The 14,593-nt window shown below is 45.0% G+C and overlaps 1 pseudogene; it reads left to right on the top strand.

The window, feature by feature from the left end:
* The window catches only part of LOC112073176 (synapsin-2-like), a 110,088-nt pseudogene that overhangs the window by 94,125 nt on the left and 1,370 nt on the right, over positions 1-14,593 (top strand).

Here is a 14,593-nt window from a genome sequence, read left to right on the forward strand (position 1 = left end):
TTCTTGGGAACAGGAACAATGGTGACCCTCTTGAAGCATGTGGGAACAGCAGACTGGGATAAGTATTGATTGAATATGTCCGTAAACACACCAGCCAGCTGGTCTGCGCATGCTCTGAGGACGCGGCTGGGGATGCCGTCTGGGCCTGCAACCTTGCGAGTGTTAACACGTTTAAATGTTTTACTCACGTCGGCTGCAGTGAAGGAGAGTCCACAGGTTTTGGTAGCGGGCCGTGTCAGTGGCACTGTATTGTCCTCAAAGCGAGCAAAGAAGTTGTTTAGTCTGTCTGGGAGCAAGACATCCTGGTCTGCGACGGGGCTGGTTTTCTTTTCGTAATCCGTGATTGACTGTAGACCCTGCCACATACCTCTTGTGTCTGAGCCGTTGAATTGCTACTCTACTCTATACTGACGCTTAGCTTGTTTGATTGCCTTGCGGAGGGAATAGCTACACTGTTTGTATTTGGCCATGTTTCCGGTCACCTTGCCCTGGTTAAAAGCATCGACATCGCCGATGCACTTGCTAATAAACTCGCTCACCGAATCAGCATATTCGTCAATGTTGTTGTTTGACGCAGTGCGGAACATATCCCAATCCACGTGATCGAAGCAATCTTGAAGCGTGGAATCAGATTGGTCGGACCAGCGTTGAACAGACCTTCTTGGGAGCTTCCTGTTTTAGTCTCTGTCTATAGGCTGGGAGCAACAAAATGGAGTCGTGGTCAGCTTTTCCAAAAGGAGGGCGGGGAGGGCCTTATATGCGTCGCAGAAGTTAGAATAACAATGATCTAGGGTTTTACCAGCCCTGGTAGCACAATCGATATGCTGATAGAATTTAGGGAGTCTTGTTTTCAGATTAGACTTGTTAAAAGCCCCAGCTACAATGAATGCAGCCTCATGATATGTGTTTTCCAGTTTACATAGTCAAATAAAGTTCGTTCAGGGCCGTCGATGTGTCTGCTTGGGGGGGAATATATGCGGCTGTGATTATAATCGAAGAGAATTATCTTGGTAGATAATGCGGTCGACATTTGATTGTGAGGAATTCTAAGGTGAACAGAAGGACTTAAGTTCCTGTATGTTGTTATGATCACACCACGTCTCGTTAATCATAAGGCATACCCCCCCACCCCTCTTCTTACCAGAAAGATGCTTGTTTCTGACGACGCGATGCGTGAAGAAACCAGCTGGCTGTACCGACTCCGATAGTGTCTCGAGTGAGCCATGTTTCCGTGAAGCAAAGAACGTTACAGTCTCTTATATCTCTCTGGAATGCTACCCGTGCTCAGATTTCATCAACCTTGTTGTCAAGAGACTGGACATTGGCGAGTAAGTAGTATGCTCGGGAACGTCTCGCTAGTTTGTACAACGCGACTCAAACCAGAGCATAACCAGAGCGGTCATCAGCTAACCTTTAGCTCGGAAATCTCTCGCTAGCTTGTACAACGCGACTCAAACCAGAGCATACCAGACCTATTTTCTCTCCATATCCCCGGATTCCTACCGCAAGCTCTGAACTTTTTCACCTGGATCATCGCAGCTAGCTAGCTGCAATCCAAGTGACTACCCCTGGCTAACGTCTGTCCCGAAGCAAGCACCAATTAGCTTGGAGCTAGCCCATCCTTGGCCCATTCTCCCGGCTAGCTGAAGAGGCCAATCAGCCACTCCTGGGCTACAATACCTGGACCACTTCTACTGCCGGTATGGGGCACGGAACCCCGCTGATCCTTCACGACTGGACTACCGACGTAACCTGCTCAAGGGGGTACTCAACTGGCCCCTACGCCGCGACGTCCCCTGAATGCCCATCTACTAGCCTGCTAGCCGTGGCCCGCTAGCTGTCTAGAGCATATTGGACTGTTAGCTGAATAGATCCATCGGCCAATTTCTTGGGCCACTATACCTATTTTGCAAATTGGACTTGGACCCCTCTGCTACTCGGAACCCTACTAATCCATCACAACTGGTTTATCGACGTCACCGCACGCGGAGGCTGAAACAGACTTCCCTCCATCGCGACGTCCCTCTAAGCCCCTTCTGGTAGCTTGCTATCCCCGACCTGCTAGCTGTCTGAATCGTCGTGTGACCAGCCAGCGCAACCACTCACTGGACCCCTACCTATGATCATTCGGCTAGCATGCCTCTCCCTAATATCAATATGCCTTGTCCATTACTGTCCTGGTTAGTGATTATTGTCTTATTTCACTGTAGAGCCTCTAGCCCTGCTCAATATGCCTCAACCAACCATTAAGTTCCACCTCCCACATATGCGGTGACATCACCTGGTTTAAACATCTCTAGAGACAATATCTCTCATCATTACTCAATGCCTAGGTTTACCTTCAATGTACTCACATCCTACCATACCTTTGTCTGTACATTATGCCTTGAATCTATTCTATCGCACCCAGAAACCTGCTCCTTTTACTCTCTGTTCCGAACGTACTAGACGACCAGTTTTGATAGCCTTTAGCCGTACCCTTATTCTACTCATCTGTTCCTCTGGTGATGTAGAGGTTAATCCAGGCCCTGCAGTGCCTAGCTCCACTCCTACTCCCCAGGTGTTCTCATTTGTTGACATCTATAACCGTAAAAGCCTTGGTTTCATGCATATTAACATTAGAAGCCTGCTCCCTAAGTTTGTTTTATTCACTGCTTTAGCACACTCTGCCAACCCAGATGTCCTAGCCATGTCTGAATCCTGGCTTAGGAAGACCACCAAAAACCCTGAAATGTCCATCCCTAACTATAACATCTTCCGACAAGATAGAAATGCCAAATGGGGCGGAGTTGCAATCTACTGCAGAGATAGAACTCTGCAGGCTGTCTTACTATCCAGGTCTGTACCCAAACAATTCGAGCTTCTACTTTTAAAAATCCACTTTTCCAGAAACAAGTCTCTCACCGTTGCCACTTGCTATAGACCTAATCAACCTCTAATCGACCTGGCCCGGGTATCCTGGAAGGATATTGACCTCATCCCGTCAGTAGAGGATGCCTGGTTATTCTTTAAAAGTGCCTTCCTCACCATCTTAAATAACCATACCCATTTCAAACAGAAATATATCGGTTGGTTCTCTCCAGACCCGACTGCCCTTGATCAGCACAAAAACATCCTGTGGCGTTCTGTATTAGCATCGAATAGCCCGTGTGATATGCAACTTTTCATGGAATTTATTTAATTTAATTTAGGAACCAATATACACAGGCAGTTAGGAAAGCTAAGGCTAGCTTTTTCAAGCAGAAATTTGCATCCTGTAGCACAAACTCAAAAAGGTTCTGGGATGCTTAAGTCCATGGAGAATAAGAGCACCTCCTCCCAGCTGCCCATTGCACTGAGGCTAGGAAACACTGTCACCACTGATAAATCCACTATAATTGAGAATTTCAATAAGCATTTTTCTACGGCTGGCCATGCTTTCCACCCGGCTACCCCTACCCCGATCAACAGCCCTGCACCCTCCACAGCAACTTGCCCAAGCCTCCCCCATTTCTCCTTCACCTAAATCCAAATAGCTGATGTTCTGAAAGAGCTGCAAAATCTGAACCCCTACAAATCAGCCGGGCTAGACAATCTGGACCCTCTCTTTCTAAAATGATCTGCCAAAATTGTTTCAACCCCTTTTACTAGCCTGTTCAACCTCTCTTTCGTATCGTCTGAGATTCCCAAATATTGGAAATCTGCCGCGGTCATCCCCCTCTTCAAAGAGGGAGACACTCTAGACCCAAATATCTACAGACCTATATCTATCCTATCCTGCCTTTCTAAGGTCTTCAAAAGCCAAGTTAACAAACAGATTACCGACCATTTCGAATCCCACCGTACTTTCTCCGCTATGCAATCTGGTTTCAGAGCTGGTCATGGGTGCACCTCAGCCACGCTCAAGGTCCTAAACGATATCATAACCGCCATCGATTAGAGACATTACTGTGCAGCCGTATTCATCGACCTGGCCAAGGCCTTTGACTCTGTCAATCACCACATTCTTATCGGCAGACTCAACAGCCTTGGTTTCTCAAATGATTGCCTTGCCTGGTTCACCAACTACTTCTCTGATAGAGTTCAGTGTGTCAAATCGGAGGGCTTGTTGTCCGGACCTCTGGCAGTCTCTATGGGGTTGCCACAGGGTTAAATTCTCGGGCCAACCTTCTTCTCTGTATACATCAATGATGTCGCTCTTGCTGCTGGTGATTCTCTGATCCACCTCTACGCAGACGACACCATTCTGTATACCTCTGGCCCATCTTTGGACACTGTGTTAACTAACCTCCAGACGAGCTTCAATGCCATACAACTCTCCTTCCGTGGCCTCCAACTGCTCTTAAACGCAAGTAAAACTAAATGCATACTCTTCAACTGATCGCTGCCTGCACCTGCCCGCCCGTCCAGCATCACTACTCTGGATGGTTCTGACTTAGAATATGTGGACAACTACAAATACCTAGGTGTCTGGTTAGACTGTGAACTCTCCTTCCAGACTCACATTAAGCAGCTCCAATCAAAAATGTAATCTAGAATCGGCTTCCTGATTTTGAATCGGCTTCCAGATTTTGAAAATATGCTTTACAGCGAAAGCAATCCAAGCTTTTGTGAGTGTATCAATCAATGCTAGAACAGCTAGCCCCAAATTAGCATGGTCACGAAAGTCAGAAAAGCAATAAAATGTATCGCTTACCTTTGATAATCTTCGGATGTTTGCACTCACGAGACTCCCAGTTACACAATAAATGTTCTTTTTGTTCGATAAATATTACTTTTATAACAAAAAAACACCATTTGGGTTGCGCGTTATGTTCAGAAAACTACAGCCTCGTTCCATTCGATGAAAATTCCAAAAAGTATCCGTAATGTTCGTAGAAACATGTCAAATGTGTTTTTATAATCAATCCTCAGGTTGTTTTTAACATACATAATCGATAATATTTAAACCGGACCGCAACCTATTCAATAAAAGAGAGAAAGAAAATGGAGAGCTCCCCTCTCGCGCGCAGGAACTAATCAAAAGCCTGAAACTGTCTAAAGCCTGGACACAGCCTGAGGAAGCCATTGGAAAAGGAATCTGGTTGATACCCCTTTAAATGGAAGAAAGACGGGAAATGAAACACAGATTAAAAAAATAATAATAATCACTTCCGGGTTAGATTTCCTCAGGTTTTCGCCTGCAAAATAGTTTATACTCACAGACAATATTTTGACAGTTTTGGAAACTTTGGAGTGTTTTCTATCCTAATCTGTAAACTATATGCATATTCTACGATCTGGACCTGAGAAATAGTCCGTTTACCTTGGGAACGTTATTTTTTTTAAATCTGACCCCTAGCGTCAAGAAGTTAAACTACATATTTAATCATAATTAAGCTTTGCAATAGCATTTGACTTTCAACAATTCACTATCTATAATGAACCGTTGAGAGTGCCACCAGAAAAGTACAAAGATCTTTTATAGCCAAGATACACCCCTCTCAACTTACATGACGAACCACAGATCTTAGGAACAGTTCACAAAGGTTAAGATTTGTATGAAAGATATCTATAAAACATAGCAGACAGTTACTGCTGTGTCAACAGTTCTCATTGTAAAGACCAGTGTCTGGCCCCCTCCTACTCCAAACTGGAACCCGTTTCACCCTGGTATGGTATAGCTTGAAAACATTACCTTTACTCTCTGGAAGGCTTTATTACACAAAGACATCGTAAATCTCCTCTGTCAGGGCTATCTCATAGAGGCCCATCCTCAGTGGAACACACACACAATACTCTATTCTGTCGAATGTAACAACTATTATAATGTAATACAAGTATTATAACATCATCTTGCAATTTTCCACGACACATTGCAGTATGGAGAAGTCAAAAATCCTTTGTGTGTAGAGAGAGACTCTGCCAAAACGTTATCAAAAGATTGGACATTGAAACAATATTTCTAACATAAAGAATGTGGGAAATGGTCTGTGGGGATCTAAACAATAAATCCTGTCAAAAGTTTGTTTTGTGATATCATTAAGGACGGTAGAACAAGATAACTGTAACTCTGAACGTAGACACGTCCGAGTTACCAGGTTTGCATCTAAATGTTGTAAAACTTATATGATTAAGTGTAAGAATGCTTTTGTGAAGATGAAATGTGATTTTAGCCTCCTAAATGAGAATTGTTTTTCATATAAACTTTTGCCATGTCAGTAACCACCCCCACATTAGCACAGACATTGTGGCAATGCGATGGAACCACCCTCCAAGGCGAGTGCTTAAAAGGACTTGCTGAAGAATTAACATATTAGACCAGTATACGTGCAGCGTGAGCTGAATACGTTGAAATGGTTGCAATTTAAATTCTGACCAGACAGTATGGAGAGGTGGCTACACGGCTGACAAATGGTTTAAATCTACCAGACCAGAAAATATTAAGACTCTGAAACTCTTGAGTGAAGAAGATAAAGACTACATCTGAACATTCAGTGTGCAGCTGTTTAAGTACTTTTGTCTAGTAAACGTGACAGAGGACCACCGCGTGTGGAACATCTGAAGGATCAGGCCTCCCGAGTGGCCCATTGATCTAAGGCACTGCATTGCAGCGCTAGCTGTGCCACTAGAGATTCTGGGTTCGAGTCCAGGCTCTGTCACAGCCGGCAGCAACCGGGAGACCCATGGGGTGGCGCACAATTGGCCCAGCGTCGTCCGGTTTAGGGGAGGGTTTGGCCTGCAGGGATGTCCTAGCGACTCCTGTGGTGGGCCGTGCACGCTGACACGGTCACCAGGTGTACGGTGTTTCCTCTGACACGGTGCGGCTGGCTTCTGGGTTAAGTGGGCATTGTGTCAAGAAGCAGTGCGGCTTGGTTGGGTTTCAGGGGATGCAAGGCTCTCGACATTCGACTCTCCTGAGTCCGTACGGGAGTTGCAGCGATGAGACAAGACTGTAATTACCAATTGGATACCACAAAATTGGTGAGAAGAAGGGGTAACTACAAAAGACATTGTGGACAAACCAGAGACTTCTGTCGAACTACTCCCCAGAGATGGACCGGGTGATTTCAACAGAGGGACGAAATAGACGTGTAAATATTTTGCTATTATTTTCTGAATGAGCGGTCGTTCATGTGTAAAGTATTCATTCTCATGAAAATAGCTTCCACATGTACAGTTGAAGTCGGAAGTTAACATACACCTTAGCCAAATACATTTAAACTCAGTTTTTCACAATTCGTGACATTTAATCCAAGTAAAAATTGCCTGTCTTAGGTCAGTTAGGATCACCACTTTATTTTAAGAATGTGAAATGTCAGAATAATAGTAGAGAGAATGATTTATAGCCATTTATTCTTTCGGATCAAATGCGCCAGTGGGTCAGAAGTTTACCCATACATCAATTAGTATTTGGTAGCATTGCCTTTAAATTGTTTAAGTGGTGGGGGGCTACGAGGCGTCATGCATGTTGTAGGCCGAAACGATAAGGAGGCCGGAGTGCGGCTGCTAACAGGGGGATAGGGTTGAGGAGCGGGTGGTGAGTTGGAGGAGGCGAACTTAGGGCTGGTGAGGTATGGGCAGGTGTGGTTGCGCTGGTGGGGTGTGTGTTGAGTGGTTGGGGGGCTGTCGGGGGATGGGAGGGGTGAAAAGGCCAGGGCGACGGGGTCTTATTTGAGCTGGGTTGTTTTTCAGGGGGATGGGGGTGGGAAAACATAGACGGAGGGAGCGGAGAGTGTGTAAGGATGCGCATAAAGACAGGATGAAGTGAACTTTGGGGGTTTCCAAAAAAAACGGGAGGGTTATTTTTTGGGGGTAGCCCTTTCCCTCGACAACTTCCATTCCCACCAAAAAAAAAGTTGGGTGAATTTTGGCCATTCCTCTTGATTGAGCTGTTGTAACTGAATCAAGTTTTGGCCTCCTCACTCGCGCACACTTTTTCAGTTCTGCCAACAAATTTTCTATAGGATTGAGGTCAGGGCTTTGTGATTGCACTCCAATACCTTGACTTTCTTGTCCTTAAGCCATTTTGCCACAACTTTGGAGGTATGCTTGGGGTCATTGTCCATTTGGAAGACCCATTTGCGACCAAGCTTTAACTTCCTGACTGATTTCTTGAGATGTGCTTCAATATATCCACATAATTTTCCACTCTCATGATGCCATCTATTTTGTGAAGTGCACCAGTCCCTTCTGCAGCAAAGCACCCCATAACATGATGCTGCCACCCCTGTGGCTTCGTGGTCCCGTGTGCTCAGTTGGTAGAGCATGGTGCTTGCAACGCCAGGGTTGTGGGTTCATTCCCACGGGGGGACCAGATGAATATGATGAACTTTCCAATTTGTAAGTCGCTCTGGATAAGAGCGTCTGCTAAATGACTTAAATGTAAATGTGTTCTTGAGCTTGCAAGTCTCCTCTTTTTCCTCCAAACATAACAATGGTCATTATGGCCAAATAGTTATATTTTTGTTTCATCAGACCAGAGGACAATTCCCAAACAGTACGATCTTTGTCCCATTTGCAGTTGCAAACCGTAGTCTGGCTTTTTTATGGCTGTTTTGGAGCAGTGGCTTCTTCTTGCTGAGCGGCCTTTCAGGTTATGTCGATTAGGACTCGTTTTACTGTGGATATAGATACTTTTGTACCTGTTTCCTCCAGCATCTTCAAAGGTCCTTTGCTGTTGTTCTGGGATTGATTTGCACTTTTCTCACAACATACGCTCATCTCTAGGAGACAGAATGCGTCTCCTTCCTGAGCGGTATGACGGCTGCGTGGTCCCATGGTGTTTATACTTGCGTACTATTGTTGTACAGATGAACTTGATACCTTCAGCGGTTTTGAAATTGCTCCCAAGGATGAAACAGACTTGTGGAGGTCCACAATATTTTTTCTGAGGTCTTGGCTGATTTATTTTGGATTTTCCCATGATGTCAAGCAAATAGGCACTGAGTTTGAAGGTAGACCTTGAAATACAATCCACAGGTACACCTCCAATTAACTCAAATGATGTCAGAAGCTTCTAAAGCCATGACATAATTTTCTGGAATTTGTATGTAAACTTCCGCTTCAACTGTATGATCTCTGTGGGCCAGTTTCCTAGGACTAGTAAAGATTGGTCATATGTGATCTCTGTGGGCCAGTTTCCTAGGACTAGTAAAGATTGGTCATATGTGATCTCTGTGGGCCAGTTTCCTAGGACTAGTAAAGATTGGTCATATGTGATCTCTGTGGGCCAGTTTCCTAGGACTAGTAAAGATTGGTCATATGTGATCTTGTGGGCCAGTTTCCTAGGACTAGTAAAGATTGGTCATATGTGATCTCTGTGGGCCAGTTTCCTGGACTAGGTAAGATTGGTCATATGTGATCTCTGTGGGCCAGTTTCCTAGGACTAGTAAAGATTGGATATGTGATCTCTGTGGGCCAGTTTCCTAGGACTAGTAAAGATTGGTCATATGTGATCTCTGTGGGCCAGTTTCCTAGGACTAGTAAAGATTGGTCATATGTGATCTCTGTGGGCCAGTTTCCTACGATAGTAAAGATTGGTCATATTGATCCTGTGGGCCGTTCTTGTCCGTTCTAGGACTAGTAAAGATTGTCATATGTGACTTCGTGTGGCCAGTTTCCTAGGACTAGTAAAGATTGTTCATATGTGATCTCTGTGGGCCAGTTTCCTAGGTAGTAAAGATTGGTCATATGTGATCTCTGTGGGCCAGTTTCCTAGGACTAGTAAGAGTTGGTCATAGTGATCTCTGTGGGCCAGTTTCCTAGGACTAGTAAGATTGGTCATATGTGATCTCTGTGGGCCAGTTTCCTAGGACTAGTAAGATTGGTCATTGTGCTCTGTGGGCCAGTTTCCTAGGATAGTAAAGATGGGTCATATGTGATCTCTGGTGGGCCAGTTTGCCTAGGACTAACGTAAAGATTGGTCATAGTGTGATCTGTGTGGGCCAGTTTCCTAGGACTAGTAAAGATTGGTCATATGTGATCTCTGTGGGCCAGTTTCCTAGGACTAGTAAAGATTGGTCATATGTGATCTCTGTGGGCCCAGTATCCTTGGCCTGGTAAAGATTTGTCATATCACTTTTAACATCGGGAGAGGCGACGGTCAAGAGCCATGTATCCTCTGAAACACGACCCTGCCAAGCCGCACTGCTTCTTGACACACTGCATGCTTACCCCGGAAGCCAGCCAGTTTAAACACAGACTGGAGATTGTTTGCCACTCAGGCCACACTTGACTCCCATACGGACATTGAAACATATGCTTCTTCTGTTCTGGATTACATCAACATCTGCATCAACCCATGTCTGGAATACACTGCCATCAGACACACATAACTGCACCACATATCACACTTTCACAAAATGCTTGAAGACATGGCTAAAGGTCAATCAGATTTGTGAACATGGTCCCTAGCTGTGTGTTGCCGCTTTCCATGTCTGAGGTGTGGAAACACTTTGTTGCTTTTATGAATTTTGTCTTGCTGCTTTTTGTTCTATGTTGCTCTGTCTGTATGCTACGTCTTGCTTGTCCTATGTTGCTATGTCTTGCTTGTTCTATGTTGCTATTGTCTATATTGTAATTGTTTTTAATAACCTGCCCAGGGACTGCGGTTGAAAATTAGCCGGCTGGCTAAAACCGGCACTTTTACTGAAACGTTGATTAATGTGCACTGTCCCTGTAAAAAATAAAAATAGACTCAACTCAACTCAACTCAACAATGTCATCACCCATAAACTAATAAAGACCTTCCCCAACCAGAAGCCTTGGATGAACAGAGAAGTCCGACTACTGCTAAAGGCACGCAACGCTGCTTTCAGATCCGGCGATGCGGAAGCCTACAGTTCATCCAGGGCCAGCCTGAAAAAGGGCATTAAGATGGTTAAACATGACCACAAACTGCGGATTGAGGAGCACTTCAACAACAACTCCGACCCTCGACGCATGTGGCAGCATCCAAGCCATCACAGACTACCAGACAAAAAAACGTATCCCCACTGCCAGCGACGTCTCCATCGCCGACGAGTTAAACAGGTTCTCGCTTCAACAGGGACAACAAAGATCCAGCCATTAAAGCTGAGAGAGTGAGAGAGTGATCAGATGAATTGCAATTAATTGCAAAGTCCCTCTTTGCCATTCAAATGAACTGAATCCCCAAAAAAACATTTTCACTGCATTTCAGCCCTGCCACAAAAGGACCAGCTGACATCATGTCAGTGATTCTCTCGTTAACACCGGTGTGGGTGTTGACGAGGACAAGGCTGGAGATCACTCTGTCATGCTGATTGAGTTCGAATAACAGACTGGAAGCTTCAAAAGGAGGGTGGTGCTTGGAATCATTGTTCTTCCTCTGTCAATCATGATTATCTGCAAGGAAACACGTGCCGTCATCATTGCTTTGCACAAAAAGGGCTTCACAGGCAAGGATATTGCTTCCAGTAAGATTGTACCTAAATCAACCATTTATCGGATCATCAAGAACTTCAAGGAGAGCGGTTCAATTGTTGTGAAGGCTTCAGGGCGCCCAAGAAAGTCCAGCAAGTGCCAGGACCGTCTCCTAAAGTTGATTCAGCTGCGGGATCGGGGCACCACCAGTACAGAGCTTGCTCAGGAATGGCAGCAGGCAGGTGTGAGTGCATCTGCACGCACAGTGAGGCAAAGACTTTTGGAGGATGGCCTGGTGTCAAGAAGGGCAGCAAAAAAGCCCCTTCTCTACAGGAAAAACATCAGGGACAGACTGATATTCTGCAAAAGGTATAGGGATTGGACTGCTGAGGACTGGGGTAAAGTCATTTTCTCTGATGAATCCCCTTTCCGATTGTCAGGGGCATCCGGAAAAAAGCTTGTCCGGAGAAGACAAGGTGAGCGCTACCATCAGTCCTGTGTCATGCCAACAGTAAAGGATCCTGAGACCATTCATGTGTGGGGTTGCTTCTCAGCCAAGGGAGTGGGCTCACTCACAATTTTGCCTAAGAACACAGCCATGAATAAAGAATGGTACCAACACAATCCTCCGAGAGCAACTTCTCCCAACCATCCAGGAACAGTTTGGTGACAAACAATGCCTTTTCCAGCATGATGGAGCACCTTGCCATAAGGCAAAAGTGATAACTAAGTGGCTCGGGGAACAAAACATCGATATTTTGGGTCCATGGCCAGGAAACTCCCCAGACCTTAATCCCATTGAGAACTTGTGGTCAATCCTCAAGAGGCGGGTGGACAAACCAAATCAAAGTTTATTTGTCACGTGCGCCGAATACAACAGGTGTAGACCTTACAGTGAAATGCTTACTTACAGGCTCTAACCAATAGTGCAAAAAAGGTGTTAGGTGAACAATAGGTAAGTAAATAAATAAAATAACAGTAAAAAGACAGGCTATATACAGTAGCGAGGCTACATACAGACACCGGTTAGTCAGGCTGATTGAGGTAGTATGTACATGTAGGTATGGTTAAAGTGACTATGCATATATGATGAACAGAGAGTAGCAGTAGCGCAAAAGAGGGGTTGGTGGGTGGCGGGACACAATGCAGATAGCCCGGTTAGCCAATGTGCGGGAGCACTGGTTGGTAGCCCCAAAACCCACAAACTCCAAACTCTGACAAACTCCAAGCATTGATTAGGCAATAATGGGCTGCCATCAGTCAGGATGTGGCCCAGAAGTTCATTGACAGCATGCCAGGGCGGATTGCAGAGGTCTTGAAAAAGAAGGGTCAACACTGCAAATATTGACTCTTTGCATCAACTTAATGTAATTGTCAATTAAAGCCTTTGACACTTATGAAATGCTTGTAACTATACTTCAGTATTCCATGGTAACATCTGACAAAAATATCTAAAGACACTGAAGCAGCAAACTTTGTGAAAATGTATATTTGTGTCATTCTCAAAACTTTTGGCCATGACTGTATACTGTGCCTTTGGGTTGCCAGGTTGTGGGTTCCTCCATGCAGCTGATCGGAGAGCACCAGGCAGAGGACAGGCAGCTCATCTCTGATCTGGTGCTGACTAAGATGAACCAGGCTCAGCCAAGGACGGCCGCTCGCTCTCCTGTTCAGAGACCGGTAAGGAAGCTATCACTGTCCTGTCCAGAGACCGGTAAGGAAGCTATCACTGTCCTGTCCAGAGACCGCTAAGGAAGCTATCACTGTCCTGTCCAGAGACCGGTAAGGAAGCTATCACTGTCCTGTCCAGAGACCGGTAAGGAAGCTATCACTGTCCTGTCCAGNGAAGCTATCACTGTCCTGTCCAGAGACCGGTAAGGAAGCTATCACTGTCCTGTCCAGAGACCAGTAAGGAAGCTATCACTGTCCTGTCCAGAGACCGGTAAGGAAGCTATGACTACTGTGTATCTGCATCCCTCAATAGACACTATATCTGAATTGCAGGTTAAAGATGTGAGGAGTGAAATGCACATGAAGTTTGATCATTGCTGTCATGTAGTTTTCAGAACAGTTTGTCTTTGCTCATGGCGCCCCCTGGTGGGGAGACTCATTATCAGTCCCTCCTCATTGTATATTCTGTCATGTTTGTCTTTATTTGTCAACAGCCTTATATGTTACATTTCTCAATTGCTTGAGCACATTTGTCCAATCAGAATCCACTTTTTCAACGCAATTAACACGCAGCCCCAAACTGAAACACAGTGGCCAAAATAACCCACTTAATTTGCAAAATGCATTACACCCCTATAGTCGATGTCTGGGCTCCCGCAAAAATCTAATTAGCGTAATACTACAATTCTCATAAAAATCTGTCAGTTTAAGCTAGAGATATCTGTTTTTTTAATTGGATGTGTCTCAATCCACCACACCTGCCGATGTCGCACTTCCACGGTAAAAGTTGTGTTTGTCAGACCATTAGACATTCCACAAAATCGTCTGTAGCGTCCGAATGGTTTGGCCTACATTTTGCTATAAGACCCCTACAAGCGTGTGAAGTTGGTACAGCCGATCTGCCAACTTCTGTCTGTAGCGTATGAACAGTTTGAGCTACACCAGTTTGAGCTTTTCCCTCTGTGGAAAGGTGAGACTCTCACAAACACGTGTCGGTTGTTTTGCTGTAGGATACCCACAGGCCTCACAACACTCATCTGAAGGTCCCCCAGTACCAGTTGAATAAAATTCATGGAAGTACACAGTGCCTTCGGAAAGTTTTCAGACCCCTTGACTTTTTCCACGTTTTGTTACGTTACAGCCTTATTCTAAAATGTATTAAATAGTTTTTTCCCCTCATCAATCTACACACAATACCCTATAATGACAAAGCAAAAACAGATTTTTTAAAATGTTTGCTAATTTATCAAATAAACAAACCCAGAAATATTCCATTTACATACATACATGTAGTAACCAAAATAGTGGTAAACCCTTTGCCTTGATGACAGCTTTGCACACTCGTGGCATTCTCTCAACCAGCTTCACCTGGAATGCTTTTACAACAGTATTGAAGGAGTTCACACATATGCTAAGCACTTGTTGGCTGCTTTTCCTTCACTCTGCGGTCCAACTCATCCCAAACCTTCTCAATTGGGTTGATGTCGTGACCTCTATGGGCCCCTCTACCTCTCCTTTGTCCTCTATGGGCCCCTCTACCTCTCCTTTGTCCTCTATGGGCCCCTCTACCTCTCCTTTG

This window comes from Salvelinus sp. IW2-2015, unplaced genomic scaffold (assembly GCF_002910315.2).
Source record: "Salvelinus sp. IW2-2015 unplaced genomic scaffold, ASM291031v2 Un_scaffold2176, whole genome shotgun sequence".
NCBI lineage: Eukaryota > Metazoa > Chordata > Actinopteri > Salmoniformes > Salmonidae > Salvelinus > Salvelinus sp. IW2-2015.